Raw genomic sequence first — 23950 nt, forward strand, 5'->3', positions numbered from 1 at the left:
TAGGGAAAGTCAAAACCATGAAACTTCGGCCACCTATTCTTCACAAATCCCGCTAAACATACTGTAAAATTTTTATTTTTCTTGAATTTTTAATCAACTTTAAAAAAATTATGACTATTCTTTAATCAATAGCCCTAGTACCTGAAATATTTTGAGATACATTTGAATTATTGAAATGTTGCTAAGAAAACGATCGGATCAAAGAAAAACCATCCTTATGACCAAATCATCAAAAAATACATTCATATTTAACAAATTACAGAAACTCTCATCTTCAAAAAATATTTGTATTTCTTGAATTTTTTCAAAGCTTTTCCTTAAAATGATACCCTGTTATCTACGCACCTAAAAATACTTTTCAACAACACCATTTACCAGAAACGTCCTCCACACTATCCTCCACCTCCAGATCCCACGCGATATTGCAACACCTTTTATACCTTCGTGATTCTTTTTTACATTTCTCCGGCGTTCGCAGGTAGTTAAAAAGCGAAAGCATTAACTGAAGAAGCAAAAAACAATCACTTTTACTTAACCTTCGCCTCAACCTGTTGTGCTAGAAGGCCAGCAGTGAAAACGCTGTTCACGCCCTGGGCATAAGGACATGAGGAAGAACTAATAAAGGGGTGACGTCAGAATAAAAAGAAAAGTAAAAGAGGCGGATAGCAAAACAGCTGCGAAGGGAAGAGTTGTTCGATTATTTACCTATGGAACGCAAATGAAGATGGTGTCAGATGATCGTGCAATGAGTATTTTTTTTTTAACACAAAGGCTATTGAGAAAATCATACAGGGTAAGAAAAGATTAATAGAGATGTTTCTTCAAAATTAATTAATCATCCTTCAAAGGTGCTTCTTGAACATGACGATTAACTTACAATAATGAAAAAAGCTAATTGTTTTTTCAATTATTTAAATAGTATTTATGCATCAGTAACAAAATATATTTAGAGAAATTGTGTTTTGTACAAGATACGCAAATTGCACGTTGTTTACAATCTTACTTATCGACGACATTACTAAAGCCTTGACAGTTTTTTTGTTTTTTTTTCATTTTGGGGATGAGATCAAGAATTCCTTTTTACTAATTATTGATATGCTAGTTTAGTTTAGTTATATTATACCTCCTTTTGAAAGTAATTTCGAGCATTATTACAAGGCGAATCTTGTTAAAAAGAAAAATAAACGAACAGTTATCACATAATACCTTTTCCCTAACATTCAAACTGCGCTTCGCCACCTTTAATGCATATTTATACCCTTATTTCGAATGTACGCTTTTTAACTCTACCAAATTACAGGTTAGATTTTTTTTTTTTTTTTAGTTTAGTTATATTACCGTCCAGTTTTAAAGCAACACTAGATCTATTTCGAGACGAATCTCGTACTTCTGAAAGGCGGTGAGATGACAAAGACAACACCTGATCTGGCATTCCCCTCTTTAAACTTCCACACCACACCAGGAAATGACATTTGATCCCGACGAATTTAACATGCACCAGACCCGCTTCCACGACAGTTCTTCGGTCGAATCGGGTCTCGAAACTGAAACCGTCTTGTTCCGAAACCGAGATCTTACCGCCAGGCCAACACTGCCTATTTAATGAGTCCAATAGTTTTATGTAGTTATTCATACAACATGGAAAGATGGATGGAAACGCTTCATTTCGAAACAAACTATGTGTATTAACATATAACATATGCGAAACTGTGTCGTATAATTTTGACTTTCATATACAATATAATTGTGCGAGACAAAATACTTTACATAATTTCAAAAGAGGCAATAAAAAGCAAAAATACCATAATCTCTATATTATTTTTTGGTTACGATTTTAGAAAGAAATATTAGGAATTTTGGGTTTATTAGAATTACAATTAGCATAAGAATCTTATTTTATATTCTCTTGACATTTCGACAAATTAGATTTTCATTAGAAAGTATAAAAAAATTATATTTGTTTGGATTCGCGTTTATAATAAAAATAAATCTGTTTCATTATATAATCCGCAGTAAATTTTTTTCATTATTCGTTTTTCAGAAGTTTTCTTCTTTTCACTTTGGAAATAGTTTTTCTAATTTATTTGATCAAGCAAACTGATCTTGGAAAAATCTACAAAAATTCGTTTGACTGAATTCTATATCAATAACTGATGTGTGGGCAACGTGAACAGATGGTTGGGCTAGTGAGGATTTGTTTGAGAAATATTCACCACTCTAAGAGAAAGTTTGAAAATCTCTGAGAAAAATTGTTAAAAAAAGAATCAAATTTCAAAATAATTACCTTAATCTATAAAAAAATGAATATTTTCAGAATTCTTTTTATCAAAGCAAATTACGCGACCATGTTAAGAGCTTTTATATAGTATAAAGTCTAAATTTATTTATTGTTGTTAAACTGTTACTGTGATTTTTTTATTTGCTTAAAGTTTGTTAAATACTTGATCATCTTTATTTATTTTAATATGTTCTTTCCATCATTTCCTTAAATGTAGTGTTAATTGTATGATAAGGTCTTGGGATTAGACAATTGTATGAATGAAGCCAGCTACTTCAGAATGTCCGTCATGTAAGTACACTTGATACTTGGCAATCTTCCTTCAAGGATAGAAATTTCTCAATTTAGAGAGCAATAGAAGCTTGGAGATGGAGATATCAAATCAAATAGTGTTTTCGCTTTTTGGTAACAGTTCAAATTGGTGATAAAATAGTTTACGTGTAATTTCAAGATACGGTGTTAATCTAAGCTAAGTTAAACTATTTTATTTAATACTGAGGTTATTTATGAGCAGGAATCGCGGTGACTTTGTGAGAATGTCTAGACTTATATCTAACGTCGAAGCTCAAATATTCACCCGTTGGTGTAGTGCGGACATTGGAAAAAGAGGAATAAGTTCATTTGTCTCTCTTTTTATCTGATGACATTAAAAATTGTGCGATTCGTTACAAAATATACTTCATGCTGCTTCAAAATGTAATGTGAAATTAATCAAAATCAGTTAGAAGTATGTAACATAATTTTATTTCATTTCCAAATCTATTGTCTCGTCTCCCTTGACAAGATTGAACCTTCCCCCCCCCTAAAAATAGGAGAAAGCTTATGAAAATAATTATGAAGTTTGAATTTATATGAACATCATTTGAATATTTATGTTTGGTGTTTTATGTGCCTCCTTAAATAAAATAATTTGTACTTTGTATATCAAGTTTCTTTAAAATAAATATCCTTAACTGTTGCAACCATAGTTCATATAATTGAAAACTTGTGTTGTTTTTAATTTGTCGAGATTTTAATTCAATCCAGATTTTTTTAAAGGTAAATACCAGCAACTTTAAAAAATATATTCTTCAGTGGTATTGTATCAATATTTCTTTTTACGCGGTGTTCTGTTTGTAAATTAAAATGATTCATAACACTTTTAACAGTATATGAAAAAAAATCTTAGTAAATATTTAACCATTTAATAAAAATCATAATATAATCATATGAAGAATTATTAATCACTACATTCTATATAATATTATTTTGTATAAAAACATAATAATTCTTGAAATCGCATATTTTTATTTTTATTTATTTATTTACTTCGAAGTGGAATAAAAAGTATGAAAAATTTATATCAACACTGAAAACTGAAATCAATTAATTAGAGCCCATGCATGTAATCCAAATCATCATCTGTAAAAACGTTCAATCGCAATAATAAAAAAATGGAAAACTAATTATGCATCTAAAAACATTAAAGCAATATTTTTTTACTAGATTATCATCTAAATCAAAATAAAATATTAGAAATCTATTAATTATGCAATCATAAATTAATTTTTCATGAACAAGATAAAAAAAATTGAATCAAAGCATTTCAATTGTTCAAAATTGAATCTAAATGTAAAATAGTTACACTGTTTTACATTTAGTTTATATTGATTATATTGCTAAGAGATAAACAATCTGAGACATTTTTTTGTCTTGTATGGAATAAAAATGCTCAAATTTATTAATGATAAGCATTTATCAATATACAAACTATTAATCTTGAAATTTTTGTAAACAACATACAAATCGTAAATGTTTTCTTTTCAGATAAGCATCTCGCATAAAAATGGAAAAATTGAAATTATATTTTAGTTCCACTAAAAATGAGTAATTCGAACAATTTTGGCCTATTATTATACTCCAAGTATGGTGTGATCGGAAACGTGTTTCATGCATTTACTTCCTTACAGCAACATAAATGCCGCTATAAATTTCGATCAGACGTGCAGATATTTTTTCTTGACGTAAATGGACGAACTACGAGTCAAATGCCCATTTTGAAAAGTCAGAGTTAATCAGATGAAGTATTGACGTGAATTCCTGATTCATTTATTGCAGTTGATTTATTTATTTCGTGTCAAAGGCTATCTTTTCGAGACAATTAGTAATTTCCATTTGTAAATACTTCGTAAAATTATATTTATTAGAAGAAAGTTTTCAAATGACAAATTTCATAGTAGTAAAGCAAAAATTTAATGTGTACATTTTAGGTACATTTTTCAACAGGTACTTAAGACAAGCTGACATTACTATATTTAATATAAATTCGAAAACGTGATTCTAATTAGAATGATCATCTTAAATCCCATTGGGTGTTAAAGATTTAAAGTGTGTTTTTTTACTTAGGCATACCTTCCTCTGAATATTATAACTCAAAAAGTAAGAAACGAACGAATGAAAATTAATTTGCTGCCTTGACATGGAAATTAAAGATTTGGAACAAATTTTATATAAAATTAATCTGAGGAAATTTTATCCAACCAAAATAATCACCAAAACTAGAATGAGCTAGGTCTTGAATTTGCCATATGGTTTCATTGCTAAAATTGTAGATTTATATTAACTTGTGAAACAGATGTCTCAGGGAGTTGACTTACATGTTTTGTGTGAGGTAATATGATTTGAAAACTCACAAACGTAACTGTCTATATGATATAGTCTAGAAATCACGAATATAGATAGATCTGTATGAAATTTGATTTAAATCTATAAATGGAAAGAAATCCCAAACGCATATATGATTTCTTTTCCTAAATTTTAAGATGTAATACAAAGCGTGTCACATTGTATAAAAATACCAGACATATGAGACGAGAATACTCCAGTTTTTGAAATTAGTGACATTAACAGCTTAACTGTTTTGCCTGAGTGTCATAAGTGCATCGACTTATCGAATTTTGATAGTTGTAAGAAAAAAATAAACCATTCATAATGATTATAATTCAATATTGAAATTACTTCGAATACATAGATAAGTTAAGTATTCAATGGATTTCCATTTGAATAAAAATAAGAAAAATATCCTCAAAACAGCTGGTGTAATCTTATTAGATAGTAATGAAAATAAAACAGTTGAGGGGTTAACATACAAAATATATTTTTTAAAAAGTTTTTAAAATTCATTCACTTTGAAAAAAAGGAAAATATTTTACCACATTTTCGAGATTAAGCGTACAAACTTGTACACAAAATGAAAGTGATCATGAATCATTTCTGTCATATTATACATGAATAAGTATATGCATGAACAGAACAGTTTGATTATTATGATCCGTTCAAAAATCATCAATATAAAGTTAAAGAAATATTTATATCATAAAAGAAGTTTTTTGTTATTTTTAAAAAAATTTCCCATTTTATAATATCCGAAATTTTATATTAATATGTAATTAAATGATGATTTATTTTTAATAATAACTTAATCCATTTGCTGAATTTATTTCTATAGAAAGAAAAATGGAATTCATTATATAGAACAAGACAAACATGACCAACCGAATTTCGACAATAGAATTCAAATAGAGAAAAACAAATCATTAATACAGCTCTTAAGCATAAATATAGCAACAAACAAACTATTATATCGCTTTTCCCGCCATTTCCCACGCCTTCCAAAGGAGCGAATATTGTCTTTTAATGATGCTACTTAACCCCTTTCCCGCCACTATTGTCAAAGAAGGTAAGACTGAAACAAATAAACAAATAAAAAGGAATGATGAAAGAAGGAAAAAAAAGGGGGGGGGACCCAAGAAATCTTAATCAAAGAATTTCCATTAAAACACTCTCCATAAAAATACTTAGCGGTTCAAAACCATCAACATGGCTCGTTGCCAATTTTAATGGGAAAAAACCAACTGTTGTGAACACCCGAATGTATGTCGCAATCCAGAGAAATATCAACTACAACACACTCCCTTACTCCCTTTGTTGCTGGCGTGTAGAAGCGTCGGATCCCAAGCTGTTTTTTCTTACGCAAAAAAGGGCTGGAAAAGAATCCCAATCCTACGCGCTGGCTGCGAAGTGGAATCATCAATAGTTCCGCTTACGAATCGCTTCAACGCAGCTGTAATGGAATCTCATTTGCTGAACCGACTGTGACTCGTGCCTCATCGGTTTACCGTTGGCTGCTGCGTTTGGATACTTTTCAACGTGCGCTGAGAAAGAAAATGTAAACACAGGTGAGAGCTGTTTTTAATATTAATGCATTATTTTAAGTGTGTGATACATCAACACGTTATTCTGAATATAACTCGATTTAAGTTTCCATATATATTTTTGAATTATTTATTAGGTTTCTATATATACATTTTTTAGTGATTAATTAGGTTTCTGTATACATTTTTGAGTGATCTTTTCAGCTTAAATCAATACGAAGAAACAATTTAGCAGAAATAATAGATGTTATTACTATAAAGGTTTTATTTTCAGAAAAAAATATAATATATTAATACCTAATTATAAATTTTTGAATCTACTTTATATATTTTGTATGATTTAACATCATTCTCCGTGCATAGTTGTGAAAAATGTGAATAAATGAGGAATACCCTTAATATTAATATATTATTTTGGATTTGGAATATAATAAAACTTCGAGTTTTTAATTTATTTTTGTTGTAATGAAAATTTTCAATTAAATCACATAAACGTATAAAGAAAATCTCAAATAAGAATTATTCATAATGTTACTGCTTATATTGAAAGATGTATGAAATGAGAATACTTTTAAAGTGACTTTTTAAATTGATTTTGATTTGCAATTTTTTTATATATATTTTCCATTTTTAATATTGATATTAAAGTGTGATTACTATTAAATTCATTTTTATTATTTCCTGAAGACTGGTTTCAAAAAGTAGCATTTTATAGAGAATTTTGTTTTTATAGTTTCTTTTTTTTCGATAAAATAAAAATTAAGTCCAGCTTAGTGCTAATGCGTTACTTTGGGGCAATGATTGGGGTTACTTTGGGGCTCTAGCAATGAATTTTATTCAATTTTCGCGATATTATGGTATTTTTTAATTTCAATAATTTTCCGGAACTTATTCGATTTGAGTATGTTTCATTATTGATATATGAAAATATATTTTCAATATTTAAGTTTTCTTATGTACATTAAAAATATTTGACATTTGATTATAAAATATACTCAAATTAACATAAAAAATGAAAATTATTAAAAAAAATATGCAATTTTATTTAAACAAAACCAAAATATTATGATTGTGATTAATGGAAATTCTAAATTCCAGTTTGCTAATAGTTTAGTTGACGCATAGAAAAAAAAATGCTTACCGATTCATATTATTATGAAATATTTATATTAATAATTACTCTAAATATTCCGAAAAGCACAATTAAATACTTTCACGTCCGATTTTAATATTTCGGAATATTTATGAGCGCAATCCAGGACTTGAAAATGACTGCGATTCTTTGTAATTAAAAGCTAAATTGATTTGACCTTGATTCATGAATCAGTTACATAATAACAATAAAATATCTGGTTTTATTTCAAAGCGAGGAAGTATTTATAGATATTTAAATTCTTTTTTTTTTCTTTTGCTTCATTATAACAGAAGTATAGTTGCCAAACTAGTTGTTGCAAATGAGAATCATTAGTCATTTCTTGGTTAGTTTGACATTCAGTAGTTTTGAAATTTTACTTCAGTCTAAGATGAATATTGGCAAATTATTTCATTTTTATATTTCGAAATTTTTTATAGTAAAAATGTAGTAGAAATAAAGAAAGTCAAAAGTTAAAAAAATTCGTAGATAAAACTGGAAAAATGAATGGAATTGTATAAAAAGAAATAATAGCTGCAAATATACTACAGAAAATGCCTTTTTAAAGAAGAATTTTATTAATGAAACAAAACATTTTATCTATTCATAGGAAATAAGATAATGTTGCTATAAAAATGTGATAATATGATATTTCAAAATCAATAAATAAAAAACAAAATGTTGAAAATACATAGGTTTCATTTCGTAATATTTACAATTCTTATTTTCTCTCGCTCTCTCTCTCTCTTTTACAAACGACTAACAGAAAAAATTATTTTTTCATTGGTTACCATTTCATTTACTCAATTTAAATGCTGTTTTAAAAACGTTGATGAAAAGAATTAATTATTACATTAAAAAGCAAACATATAATGCGCCATATGTAATTTATAGGTTTACCTGTGTTTCACATTGATAAAATTGGACAGATGTTAAAAAATGAGTTCTACTGCCTACAAAATATGAAGTATATCATAAAAATAATCAATGTAATCTTATTTAATAAATATTTAAAATTTGAATCGTATTTTCAACTACTTCATATACTACAAAATTTTCTTTACATGAAATTACAAAAATTACTACAAAGAAGATATCGGTCATTAATCGCAGTTTCGAAATAATGTCAGTGCTCATTGTCACAACAAACAAAACATTATATACGTATTATTAAATCCTCGTCGAAAGTGTTATTTCGAATTTTTCTTTCCTATAATATATTACATTTTAACCAATATTCTTCATATATTATTTCTTTAAATGTGCTCGTATTCGTTTTATAAATATAGAAACAATTATTTCCAACTTATAGTAAAACTTTAAAAACATATAAAAAATTCTTTTATAGTAAAAAGAATACGAAACACATTTTAAACGTTTCACCAATAAAATAGATTTATTATTTTTGCATTTTTATTATAACGTAAATATACGCGTAAGATTGCTTTAAACTGATTTCTTTTCATTCGCCTCAATATATTTGACATTTGGGATAACATTTCCTTATTTTATATAAATAAATGCTCACATTTCAACTTTTATTAAATTTATTTAACTGAAGAGAAATGTATCAATGCCTGAAAGTTATTTTTTAGAATTCTATTATTGCTGCCATTAAACTGATGCTAAATACATGAAAAAATTTCTTCCAAAATTATAAATAATAATATTATATAAATATTAATTAATTATATAAACTATATAAATAAATTATAAAGTTCAAACATTTAAATTTAAATTTAATTTGATAAATAATGAAATCTAATTTTTTACGCTTATTGAAAATGTTCCTGTTCACAGAGCAGATTTTGTGAATATACATTATCAAAATATGTTCTTGTTTCATACGTTGTTGTTATCATTATTCCTATAAATTTTAATCATTCAAGCAAATTTTATAAAATTTGGCTTATATTTATAAACCAACCTTTTCATATAATCAAAAGCTGAAATGCGCTCATCCTTTTTATTATTATTATTATTATTTTATTTTCTCACATACGTGATTCACAAACAGAAAGTATACCAATCGTCAAAAGATTCGAATTTGAGATTTTGACAAATCTCCACGTTTTCTAGAGATCTTCCTGGAGTCAGAAAATTTTCTTGTCTGTCTACGAAAACGATAACTTAAAAGTATTTTGAGGTTGACGGACGGAATTCAACATATAGTTTTTACCTCCAAATAGCCGATTTCTGGCAAATTTTGACTGAAATCCATTCTCGAGTATGTTTGTATGTTTGCCGTAACAACGTATATTAACAATCGAAATGTTCTAGACGAATCAAATTTAGTGCAGGCATCTGAAGAAAATCCAATTAAGAGCATACCGGTATCAAAGTTTCATAACATCTCTCATTATGTATCCTCGCGTGAATATGAAAGCGATGATTCAAAAAAGCAATGGCAAATATTTGAGAATTGACAGCGATCTCGTAACTGCGACTGTATCGAATTTCGGTTTCAGTCAATCTGGATCCTGTGATTGCATTTGTAGATCTATGTCAAATTTTGATTTTTAATCAGTCATCAAAAAAGTGCCCAAAGTATAAATTCGATTTTGCGGGCGCTTGTGTATTGACCGCATCTTAAAGATAAATTGCCAAAGATCACATGACAGATTCATCAAGGATTCTAGAATCACGACACACACCAATATTTCACAATTATTATTTGCCAACTCCTTGCGAAATCTTACTCAAGATGCACAATTTTATGGGGAGAGAGGGGGGGGGGGGTGTAGAATGATAGCACCTTTATTAGGGACAATGCGAAATATATTCGATAAAGAATAACAGTGAAATTATAATCGATAAAAGCTATTGAATATCATGAGTATTTTAGATTTCTTCAGATAAATTTCATTGATTTTATTGCTCTTGGAAAACAGCAAGATCCGAGATTTTTTTTTTGTTTCACATATTCTAATATTAAATTAATATTTATGAATTATTAAAGCATTTTACACAAATCATAGGCTAATCATTAGTTATTTTTATGTTATAGTTTTACATTTAATTTGGGATATAATGTATGTATAGAGATTGATAGATATTTAAATCTAATTGAAATCCTAAATAATTTCCTGTTTTTCATATTAAATTAGCTAAAACTAGTTTATTCTAAAATTTCCTCTTTTTTTTCTAATTCCACTTTTATTTATTTATTTATTTCTAACACGCGTTCTAATGTTGATGATATTGCAATTCTCATGATGAAAGAGCAGAGAGCAAAATCCCTAACGCTCACTGCATTTCTTCCTAATAGTCCCTTTCTGTATACCTATATATAAATATATTCCTATTAATATATATGAGATACATTTTAGAGTTATCGTGTCGGAAAATAAAGCTCGCGTAACTTAGAAATGAAACTGAACCTAGAATTCGAGTGATTAGAAAATAATTATTTTTGGAGCGAGATAAATATATACTACGGAATTGCACATACGCGTGATACTATACACTTTGTTGATAGGAGTTGTGCTCATTTTCTTCTTAACAATCTCAATATTTTGATGCCAAAAAATGTTTCTATAACATTGGCTTTATTACTCTTATGAACACATTGATTGGTTAATGAAAATAAGTAATAACTGTTGGAATAGAAACATTAAGTAAATCTAAATGTTTTGATACATTTAATGATAAAAATATTTTATACATTTAATCTGTAATAACCTGCCGTTTGTTGTTCAAAGTATATGACATTTAGGAGTCATAACGAAAAAGACACCATCATATGTATACAATTGCGCGGGAAAATGTACGATATTTCGAATTTAATGGCTTATCATTTCTTTGTATTTTGTTTATGAAAGATATATGCAAGGCCAAATTCTTCACAAAAAGAAAAGATATGGGGCTTCAAATATTCTAGCGACTGGTAGACATGTGTCTTTATTAGATTTCTATGCAAAAATAATGCTGCATTTATGAAGGTGCACGATAAATTGTGCTCGAGAAAATATTCAGCTGCAAACGCATTATGAGCTGAATATTTCTTGTATCTAGTTTGTAGAATCAGCTTCACAAAACAAAAAAAAAGAAGAAGAAAAAAACGAACTTTCGTTGGAAAAAACAACATATAATAACACTGGGTGTCTAGACTGAAACTATCTGTTTTTTAGTACGATAAACCTTTGATATTTGTTGCTTTGAATAATTAATCAGGTGATGACTCAACTTTCATCCATTGGAATTATTCATATTTAAAATATAGAATGCCAATTACATCGTAAAATAAATTAAATTGGTCTATATTACTGCTCATTCCAAAAATAAGAAATAGCTTATTAAGTGGGATTTGCTTCCTATTTACAATAAATCGAAATTTTTCGTATGTTTTTTTTTTTTTTTTTTTTTTATGTTGCTACACTTTTTTATTGTCTAATTAAAACTTTTCCCCTTAGATAGTGATAGAGTAGAAAGGTTTATTCTTTCTACATGAGTCTATGTAAATTTATGTTAATGTCTTTTATAAAATTGAATTCATTTCAAGCTACGATTATTTTTATTCTTTAAGAAACAAAAATGCACTAATGACATTATGAAATGTGTTTACTTTTATTTATAATTTCAATAAAAACAATTAAACATGAATCTGCAAAATATTTTAAATGTTAAAAAGGCATAGCAAAAGACTGAATAATTATTTTTAAATATTGCTTGCATTTATATTGAAAGCAGACCTTATTTTCTACTTAGAAAAATGTTAAGCATAGGGGGAATTCAAGTTCCATCTTCTATTCTATTTAGAGCATATTTAATAGAAATGCATTTTACCATGAATGTTCTTTAACTTAATAATTTTGCATCTTAATATATACTTGACTCTGACTTTGAAAATTAGATACAGTTACCTTTATTACCAATGTAACGATTTATAAAATACTGTCCCACTCATAGAAACTGAAATGAATAAATTTATATTATTTAATTAGCTTTTTAAATTATCGAGGTTATGGAAGTTTTTGAATCGATTTTATTCTTACTATCAATGTTACACTGTTCGTGTGTTTCAAATAAATTATGAACAGGGACGTTGTTATAAAGCAATACTTATGTGGCGATCCTGCTTCCATCAAAATGACTGTATTCGAAAAACTATTTTCCTAACTGCGCACCGGAAGTACGAAGCAGTTATCTACGATCAAGCGCGCAAGCTGTGCGAATTAAAAAGATCAATTTGCCGGTCTTTCAAAAAAATCTGTTGTCTGTCGATGTGTTAGCGTTAAAAATTAAAAGATGTTTATTTTTATATAAAAAAAGTCGTCGCTCATTCTTTATGTGTGGATGTAACTTAACTATCCCAATTTGCAACCTTCTCCACTAAAACATCCCACATTTGGTGACCCGAAAAGTGAAAGGATAACTTTCCCAGTTTTCTTTATGCATTAAATGGCGCCATAGCGCATTTCTTCCTAATGGCGGTAAGCGTATCGTTGAATATTGTTTCTATTTTCACAGCCTAAATAATTTCCATCGGAACTTCTGTTATATAATTTGGATTAGCATTTTCATATTATTTACTCTGATTATCAGTATATTATTTGTATTTTCGTATTTCAAAGCAGTTTTGTGAAATTATATTTATAACGTGCCTTTGATTTCTTGAATAAAACATGCCAGGAGATACTCCAAATTCCGCCAACAACGACGCAACAGTTTCTCGTGTTGGCGTCAAACTTCCGCCTTTCTGGAAAGCTAACCCTGCATTATGGTTTGTTCAACTTGAGGCGCAATTCGCCTTGGCGGGAATTACTGCTGACGATACAAAATTTAATCATGTTATTTCTGCCGTTGATTCTGATATTTTGAATTGTGTAAGCGATATAATATTGAAACCTCCTGATACTGATAAATATCCAACATTAAAAAAACGTTTAATTGAGTTGCATTCTGAAAGTGAAGCTTCGAAAATACGTACGTTGCTACAAGGCCTAGAACTTGGCGACCAACGACCATCTCAGTTATTAGCTCGTATGAAAACATTGGCGGGCGATACTGTTGGCGAGCCACTCTTAAAATCTCTTTGGCTCGGAAGACTGCCAAACAGCACACAAACTATTTTAACTGCTTTGAATGAAGATTTAGCTGGTTTAGCATCAGTTGCAGATAAAATAAATGATTTGGCTGGCCATTCAAACATTAATTCCGTTACTCCTCAATCTTCGAATAATCAAATAGCCCAACTTGAAAAACAAGTCGCCCATTTGACGACTTTAGTTGGCGAGCTTACTACAACAATGCGCCAATCACGCTCTCAAAGCAGAAATAGAAATCGACCTTTTAAAAACAGTCGTAGTTGCTCTCGTGATCGCTTCAAAAAATATAAAGAACCTGCTGATGGCATTTGCTTTTATCATATAAATTTTGGCACAAAAGCAAAAAAATGTAGTTTGCCTTGCTCTTTCAAGAATTCGGGAAACTAAATCGGCGGTCGTCCACTGGCCTTGGCCACGATCGCAAAATTAATAGAATTATGCTGGCCGATAAAGTTAGTAAATGGAAATTTTTAGTGGATACAGGCGCAGACGTATCTGTTTTACCACACAATTATGCTCCTAAAGCTGATTCCTCTAATGAATTACTCCTCTTAGCTGCTAATGGCACAAAAATAGCTACTTTTGGTAAAAAACGCCTTACGCTAGACTTAAATTTACGGCGAAATTTTACTTGGTCTTTCATAATTGCAAATGTGAACCAACCAATTATAGGTGTTGATTTTTTAAAACACTATAATCTTTTGGTTGATGTTAAAAGTGGTTGTTTGATTGATGGCATAACTAAATTAACCACTCAAGGCAAATATACAAACACAGATTCATTAACTTCTGGTATATCCATTTTGCTTGGTGATTCAGAATTCTATGACATTTTATCGCAATTCCAAGACCTCACTAATCCATCTCAACCAACAAAAAGCAAAGTATCAACTAAAATACATCACTTTATTGAAACAACTGGTCAACCAGTATTTTCGAGACCTCGTCGCTTATCTCCCGAGTTGCTAAAAATTGCACGTCAGGAATTTGAATTTTTAATGTCTCAAGGTATCATCCGTCCTTCTAGTAGCCCATGGGCTACTCCTCTACACATGGTGAAAAAGTCTAATGGAGAATGGAGACCGTGTGGCGACTACCGTCGTTTAAATTCAATTACCGTTCCTGATAGATACCCAGTTCCTCATATTCAAGATTGCACTCAAATGTTTTTCAATAAAACCATTTTCTCCACCCTGGATTTGATCCGAGCTTATCATCAAATTCCTATTAACCCAGCGGACATTCCAAAAACAGCAATCACAACCCCATTTGGTCTTTTTGAATATGTTTATATGCCCTTTGGTTTAAGAAACGCGGGACAAACCTTTCAACGTTATATACATCAAGTTTTGTCAAATTTAGATTTCTGCATTCCTTATTTTGATGACATACTGATTGCATCAAATAATGTAGAACAGCACAAACAACATTTAAAAACAGTATTTGAACGATTATCTCAGCACGGATTGAAACTAAACCCTTCAAAATGCGTCCTTGGGAAGCAATCGGTAAAGTTTCTAGGTTGTCTAATTACATCTGAAGGCGTGAAACCTTTACCGGAAAAAGTTCAAGCCATTTCTGATTTTCCCAAACCTCAAAATATATCTGAGCTAAAGCGTTTCTTGGCCATGCTCAATTTTTACCGTCGATTTTTGCCTCATGCCGCTCAGACTCAAGCTAGCCTACACGAACTTTTAAAAAACTCTAAAAAGAATGATAAGCGACTTGTTCCTTGGACTGACCTCACTACAGAAGCTTTCGAAAAATGCAAATCTGATATTGCAAATGCAGCTACTTTGAACTTCCATTCACCTAACCAGCAATTATCTATCATGGTTGATGCTTCAGACTCAGCCATCGGATCTGTCCTCCATACAACTACGTCTAATGGTCAACAACCTCTAGCATTTTATTCCCGAAAACTTACGCCCTCAGAACGTAAATACAGTACGTATGATAGGGAACTTTTGGCGATATATGCAACTATCAAACATTTTCGACACTTGTTGGAAGGTCAAAATTTCATAATATTTACAGATCATCGACCTCTTACTTTTGCTTTCACCAAAAAATCTGACTCTTCTTCTCCAAGACAACTAAGATACCTTGATTTCATTGCACAATTCAGCACCGACATCAGGCACGTATCGGGCTCAAAAAACGTTGTAGCTGATACCTTATCTCGTATTAATGAAATACAGTTACCAAAAATAGACTTTTCTGCCATGGCGGAAGCACAAGCATCTGATGAAGAACTTCAGACTATTTTGGCAAAGAAGGAACTGTCACTTTGTTTAAAACCTCTCTCAACCGACCCCAATTCATCTAAACTTTACTGTGATGTCAAGCAAAACAAAATTAGACCTTACGTCCCAGAAATTTTCCGAAAGAAAGTTTTTCTATCTTTGCACAATATTTCCCACCCAGGTATCCGTTCCACTAAACATTTGATTTCAGAGAGATTCTTTTGGCCGTCCATGCAAAAGGACATTTCAAATTTCACCCGTTCATGTCTAGATTGCCAAAAATCTAAAATAGCTAGACACACCAATAGTCCTCTTAAATCTTTTCAATTACCTGCAGCCAGATTCGATCATGTTCATCTAGATCTCGTAGGACCTCTTCCACCTTCAAAAAATTGCGGATACCTACTTACCTGCATAGATCGTTTCACACGATGGCCTGAGGCAATTTCCATTCCTGATATTTCTGCTGAAACTGTTGCGCGTGCATTCATAACTCATTGGATCTCACACTTCGGTTTGCCTTCAATAATCACGACAGATCAAGGACGACAATTCCAAAGCAACTTGTTTTCTTTGCTCAGCAAACTCTTGGGTGTCCAAAAGATCCGAACGACCCCATACCACCCAAAAAGCAATGGAATAGTCGAGCGATTCCATCGATCTCTTAAACAAAGCCTCCGATGCCATGCATCTACGAAATGGATCGAATCAATTCCTTTGGTTTTGCTCGGACTCCGAACCGCATTAAAAGAAGATCTACAGTGCACATCGGCCGAACTAGTTTATGGCTCAACCCTTAAACTACCATCAGAATTTTTTGAATCCCCTTCAATTAACGTCGAGCCTCATGAGTTCCTAATAAATTTACGGACCTTGATGGATCAACTTAAACCTGTTGCTACTGCACCTCATGACACCAAGAAAGTATTCGTTCATCCAGCTCTGGACACTTGCTCACATGTGTTCGTGCACCACGATGCTGTTAAAAAACCTTTACAAGCGCCATACGATGGACCATACCTCGTACTCAAACGAACTGATAAAATGTTCACAATTGAAAAGAACGGCAAACAGTCCACGATCAACATTGATCGCTTAAAGCCTGCGTTCTTCGAGAACTCTCACCAGTCCTCTGCACCAGCAATATCACCACCAGTTGCAGTTCCGACTTCACCAAAACCAGTACCTGAACTGTCTCCATCGAGACCTGTGTCACCTACAAATTGTACTCCAGTACCTTATGTGACCAGATCTGGCCGACGAGTTCGCTTCAACACTCGTTACCTCTAACTTCAGTGCCTGCTGCACTACTAGAGGGGGGAGTACTGTGGTGATCCTGCTTCCATCAAAATGACTGTATTCGAAAAACTATTTTCCTAACTGCGCACCGGAAGTACGAAGCAGTTATCTACGATCAAGCGCGCAAGCTGTGCGAATTAAAAAGATCAATTTGCCGGTCTTTCAAAAAAATCTGTTGTCTGTCGATGTGTTAGCGTTAAAAATTAAAAGATGTTTATTTTTATATAAAAAAAGTCGTCGCTCATTCTTTATGTGTGGATGTAACTTAACTATCCCAATTTGCAACCTTCTCCACTAAAACATCCCACACTTATAATACATTTTCAAATAATTTAATAGAATATTGATAATTTAAAATATCAGAATATATTAACAGATTGCAATCTTTTATATTCAAATTAATTCCTCATATACATTTTTAATGAAATTTTAAATTCCGCATAGTAGTAAAAATAAATAAACCCTTTTTAAAACAAAAGTGTTTGTTTCGTGTTATTGGGAAATCCACATTTTGAAATGTATTTATGAAGAATGATATTGCAGTTTCCGGGTAAAATGACTGGATTTTCATGAGATGTGATTGTTCATTTTCACTGTTCAATGTTTATGTTTCGTTGAATATACACGAGAAACCTGCTTTCAAATTAATTTTTTTGTGTTTAAAAAACGATTAGCGTTTCTTACAATAGTACTACTAAATTCATTGTGCTAAATTTATACTACATTCCGGAATTTTCATTTATTTTCTTATTTGTTTATTTATTTTTGCGTCGTTTGTCTTCATTGTGCTGACTGTTTGTTATTGAAAGCTTTATAAAGTAAGTTATCTCGTTTCATTGCACATTTTTTTCAGAAAATAATGATACAAAAAATCCAAAAAAGTTATTCAGAGAATTGCTACTTCTAATCAAAAGAGCATCATGTTAAAATACCTGAAGTTAAGTAAAAAAATTCTCTTTAATAATGCAAATTATTCCAAAAAAAAGACGCAAAAATGAACTACAAAGGCATTAAATTGGAATTAGGTAAATTATTACAATCGAATATTTTTTCCTGTAATTTTTATTTAGAATAATTTTTTTTCAATAAAAGTTGTTAATTTATTCACCTATTTAAAAAAAGTACGTATTCGCATTCTCAGTATTCATTAAATCGGCTATTTCAAATTTGATATTCGCCCAATTGATTATATATCTGAATTAATAATCTCGAATATAAAAAGTAAAAGTGTTTATCCCAGCAATACAGACCGTTTATCCCACAGTTACTAAATCTGGACCGATATAGTTTAAAAATTAGAAATATGTATCTCGAAAAGCTTTTTAATTTTTTTCTAATTTTAATTGATTTAAAATTAAACGAGATTGTGGTTCTTTTCCTCTATAACTCCCAAAAATATTACCATTTCTACAATTTAAAAAATTGCCTTTCTAATTATAGTTTAATTCAACTACTGTTTTTTTCCAGAACTATGATATTTCTTCAAAAATAAACTTCTGTAGAATTTTGTGAATATAAATTTCATTTTTTCAAAGAAATGCAGACTCTTTCATTGTTTAATCAAATGACTAAACATATGACTTTTCACATGTTTGGAAGCTTCACCATCAAAACATTAATAATAAATACTTAAAACAGTGAATATATGTTTACACATTTTTCATAATTATTTATAAAAATCAAAACGATTTCAAACAAATCTGCCTTATATGTCGACTTTTTCTTTAAAAAAAATTTGTAATTGTAGCATTTTTGTGTATTTTCTGCTCTAGTGTTATCGATTGAAATATTTCCTGCGATGTAAGATATGCCAGTCAGGGTAAATAATTACATTGCATTTTGTAAAAGGAAGCGAAAATTCCGATAACTGACCTAAATCAGATTAGAAAGTGAGTCTTCAAAAACTGAACGTATTTTCTTCGAAAACGTTTGAATCTACCGAAGGCTATTATTAAACGCCTACTGTATACTTCATTGGAATGAAAAATTATGAAATACATGTAGGTTAAGGAAGATAAATAGTTACAAAAAACGTCGGAGAAATAAATTAAGATATAATTTTCAAGTAGAAATCTTGTGTTAAAAATAAATTGATAAAAATAACTAAACTTGTTATTTATTCCTTCAATAAGTAAATTTTAGCCATTATCTTCTTTTTGGGCTATAAATGGGGTGTAGTAGAATATTTCTTAGGTATAGAAGTGCATTAGAATGCCTAAGATAGATGAAACAAGACTGTTGCCGAATCATTAAAAGTTCATTTACTAATGCACAATGTAATAGAAAAAAACTGTACTTAGTGCACAACATATTGTAAAATATACAAAAAGTTTACAAATGATTACACTGTATATTTTTAAGTATTGCAAGATAATAGCCTAAATGAGAGACTGAAGGACTATGGGCTATAGTATGAGATAAAAAATTTATAGATTTTATGGTTCATTTGATTAATCGTTTATAATTAATACTAACTGCGATTTGTATTAATAATAATGGATAACTTTTTTCTTGCTATCTAGACTTTTAAATTTATTATGGATAACTAATCGACCAGCATCTCTAATTTTAAAATAATTGCACCTAGACACATGTTCAGCGGTCTTCTATTCTCCACTGCTGTCCAGTTTTCAGAGAAATCACTTTACTGTGCATTCTGTTTAAGTAGAAATCCAAATAGAGTAAGAAAAAAACTAATCCACTAAATAAGATATCTAATGCACTGATTTCGGTTATTTTTATTTCTTATGAAGGTTCATGACTTTTAAATACATCATCAAGAATTGTTTACCTACCCTACCATCCACATTTTCGAGAGATATAACGAAATAGCCTTTAGAGAGAGAGGTCCGAGCCTCAAAACCTGGATTACGTCTATTTTTGTCGGCAACTATTGTAGTCAAGTTAGAAACATAGCTAACCAATCAAAATGCTCTAAAAGTATTGTTCAATCATAATTTAAAATAATAATTTCCTTTATTTTGATAAAGTGTATTTCATCATATACATTAATTGCATTAATATCGTCTCCGAACACAGTTAATATTAAGAAGATTGATTTAGTTACATAGATCAACTTGAATAACAATTATAACAATATCGTGTCCCTATAAATGAAAGTTTTATTTTAAGCTATTACTGAAGTATAATGATAGAAAATTCTGCTTGGTTAGCTCTGCTTGAAATTAATCAAACAATTAGCGACGAAAATTGGCAGAATCGGTCCAGTTACTAAAATTGAGTTCTCTGCTTATTTTATTTTCTAATATTTTTCGAAATGGAAAAAAATAGATAGACGACCATTGATGATGCCTTTAAGAGTCATTGGCATTCATAGAAAAAAAAATATTCAAATTCAGCATAATAGTACTGTTTGAGGACTCTGCAGAGATTTTTCTCCTTAAAATATAAAGAGTGAAGAAATGCTTTTTTTTTTCGATTTTTCTCCGAAATGGACAGCAGTACAGAGAGTGCCATCACTGATGATATATAGTTGGTTATCAAAATAATAGAAACGCCACAAACGAATACAATAATCTTTATTAATAAAGCTAACTCATTCGCCTGGGAATTGAATCATACAAGTGCTGAATATTGCTTTGAGAAGTGCCAATTTTTATGGAGATATGAAAGTTCTGAGAGAGATGCATGTGGGGCATATCGATTCCGGATTGAACGTTCTAAAACAGACCTGTATAGCATTATTGAGGTAGGGGACCTGAAGTACGGATTAAGGCATTATATGTTCCACTTCATCTTCGGGTTCATCAAGCCATGGTTGGCTAAATCCCTTACATGAATAGCATTATCATCCTGGAGAATTCCGTCTCCCTCTGGAAACAAAATTTGCATCATAGGATGGACGGGTCAGCTAACTCTCCTCCATCATCTTCCGAGTGATCCTCCCTTTTAGTGTTATGATTGAGCCAGCAGAAGACCACGATACGACTGCCAAACTTGTTTTTCTTCGCTTTGTGTACTTTTAGAGGTGTGATTTTAGACACTTCTAGAAAGATCTAAAAGCTGGAATGCTTTGTTTGCAGTTGCACCAATTGATCCTACAATTTGGTCTCTTCGAAAGTTTCTGAGGTGTACTATTTGAAGCTTTTGACAAAAATCCAAGACGTATTCCATTTCACTAAAGCTACCTCATGCTACTATGATACATATTTTTATATTAAAAAGATTGGTATTTAGGATTATATTTTAATGCTTACAAAGCTTTTATTCACAGGTATTTCCTTTATTCTAATAACCACATCTGGATAGAAATACATAGCTTTTGTATGAAGCAGAAATTTGCAAAATCGCGGCAGTGGTTAGGGCTGAGTGGCATCTTTCCTTTTTCTGTTAAATATATCGATAATCGCGTAAAATATGAGTCATCTTTGGTTATTATCAAAATCAACCCATCAATAATTTTGACATTTCTTTTTAAAAAGAATTTTTTTCTTTAATTAACCATCGTATCCTTTGGAAGATCTCACTTAATGTTGTGTCAGGGTTTGTATTGTAGAATGGGGAGCATTGTACAGGAATAGCTGCACTTGAAGTGTTTTGATTATTTGAAATATCCCGCAAACTAAACGTCATTCATTCCCTCACTTGTTGTCAAAAGTTGTGGGCATTATTTCTAAATAAAGATTTCAATGAAATACGTATGAAACCTCGATTTCACTTTAAAAGTATTCAAAATTATTGTGAAAACGGGTCAGATAGAGTAACATAATCCTTCTCGTTATGCTGCAGCAGAACACGCAATGCGTGTGTACAATAACAGATCAAGATGAAAGTATAGGTACATTTATTCGATATCAATATACTTACTTAAATAGTTCTGAATAAATGTTAAATCATTTAAAAATAAGGAAAATGAAATCGATAATGGAAAAGAAATAATGGATCAAAGTATAATTTAAATGTTAATAATTATCATCATATGAAGTAAAATTCATTATTTTTGATAAAAGTTTCATTTCTCATAGCTATTTCTAGAGCTCTAAGATGAAGAATTTTATTATATTATCCACCACTAAAGTAATCGCTCATAGCTGTCTTTAGCTAAACAAATCTTTGTGTACTTAGGATACTACTACTTTTATTCATTACTTCGTACACGTACATCTTTTGTGCACTTACGAATACTACTACTACCATCATTCATTGCTGTTTTTGACATGTTTTAAAAATCAGTTTTCCTAAAAATAGATTCCAGTCATTCGAACTTGAATTATTAATGCCAACATGAAAAACATTAGTTTTTTTTAAAACTATTTTTCTGTATCTCTGAAATATGAATCATTTTAACTCCATTATGATTTTATCAATACCAAGAAGCAGAAAAATTTCTTCCTTATAGAGGACTGATGTCAGAACGACATAATAGAAGTTACTGGGCATGTTTTCTCATTTAATTTTCGCATAGCTTTAGTTCACATAACGTCTGTTGACCTACTTCAAAATACTTTTTAAAGTTTTAAAATTAAAATGAAGCATTTGAAGTATATCCTATGAGCATTCATTCTCGTTATATTAAACGGTATTTTTATACTTTTCAATGAATGAAAATAGACATACATACCTCAGAATTACAAACTATAATTTACTCCTTTTTTATATATATATTATAAGATTTTACAAAAATACTGTTTCCTTAAGTTAAGATGGATTTTATACAACAGAAAAAAAAAACTTCAACTGATTAGAAAAGTGAAATTCATGATGATTTCAGCAATTCTTTCAAGAAATGCTTCATCGTTAAGAATGGAAGGGAAGAAATGGAAAATAAGTCGTCTCTAATTAGAGTGAACAACAAATGACACTTGTTGGTATTAGAAAGTCGCACGCTTCCGCTCTGGGGTGCAACCGGTTTAGAACAGTGTAGACAAAAAATTGTGCAGGGGATTGAATAATGAGCGGATTACACATGCGAAGGACAAATGGAGCTAAATGCCTCCCATTCCTCGTGCCTTTTACGATTCATAAATCGAGGCGCACGCTTCAGATTGCCGTGATTTACTTGGCGCGTTCCCGTAACTTCAAACAATGAAACCATAAACTGGCGAAACAATGAAAGTGGAAGACAAAAACATCCTGAAAGGGTTTTCACCGATCTGGCGGCGAGGAAAACCCACAGACACATTTCTCTGCTTTTTTGTGCTTAGCTGCCGTAGACTAAGCGGTCTGGGCTTTGGCCTTAGAAAATATGATGAGCTAATAAGATGATAATGTGCAGGCACGCTTTTACATTATTTTTCTGAGATTTAAAATATTTTCAATTTAACATAATTTTAAAGATTTTCCGAAAGTCACAGAAGTTTATAAATTGTTATCTAAAGGAAAAAAATAAATTAGGGCCTAAAAGGGACTAAACTAGAGCAGAAAATACAAACTACAAAATAATATATGTTAGTTAAGTTGAATTGGTTCACGTCTTTAAAATAAATTATTTTTAAAAGTGCTTAATTTTGTAAAATAAATTATTTCCTTATATAACTTTCGAATAGCGCAAAATTTAGCTTCTCCTAGGGCTGCAAAATCTAAAGATGGTAACTTTCTCTGAAAATAAAGCGTCCTTATTTGCTTCGCCATTTTCATGAAGTTGTTAATTTTATCAAAGGTAAATTCCCGTTCTGAATTGATTAAAAATGACGAATTTGTAGCCAAAGCTCTCTTTCTAAAAAATTTCTATCAAACATTTTCCTTAAAAATCGATCGTGATTCAGACCCACCTTAAATGTCATCTGAAATTGATT

The 23950-nt window shown here is 30.5% G+C and overlaps 1 protein-coding gene across 2 annotated transcripts in view; it reads left to right on the top strand.

Annotated features, from left to right (window-relative positions):
• The first annotated feature begins 6233 nt into the window (after nucleotides 1-6233).
• LOC129969300 (metabotropic glutamate receptor-like) overlaps nucleotides 6234-23950 on the top strand; it is a 46564-nt gene continuing 28847 nt past the window's right edge. The window contains exon 1 of one of the 2 annotated variants that reach the window (XM_056083804.1): nucleotides 6234-6495. The gene's annotated coding sequence lies outside the window, so the exon portion shown is untranslated. Of the gene's footprint in view, nucleotides 6496-17897; nucleotides 18014-23950 lie in introns of those variants that run through there. The other variant, XM_056083813.1, reaches the window with a different exon arrangement.

The sequence above is a fragment of the Argiope bruennichi genome, chromosome 1, assembly GCF_947563725.1.
Source record: "Argiope bruennichi chromosome 1, qqArgBrue1.1, whole genome shotgun sequence".
Taxonomy (NCBI): Eukaryota; Metazoa; Arthropoda; class Arachnida; order Araneae; family Araneidae; genus Argiope; species Argiope bruennichi.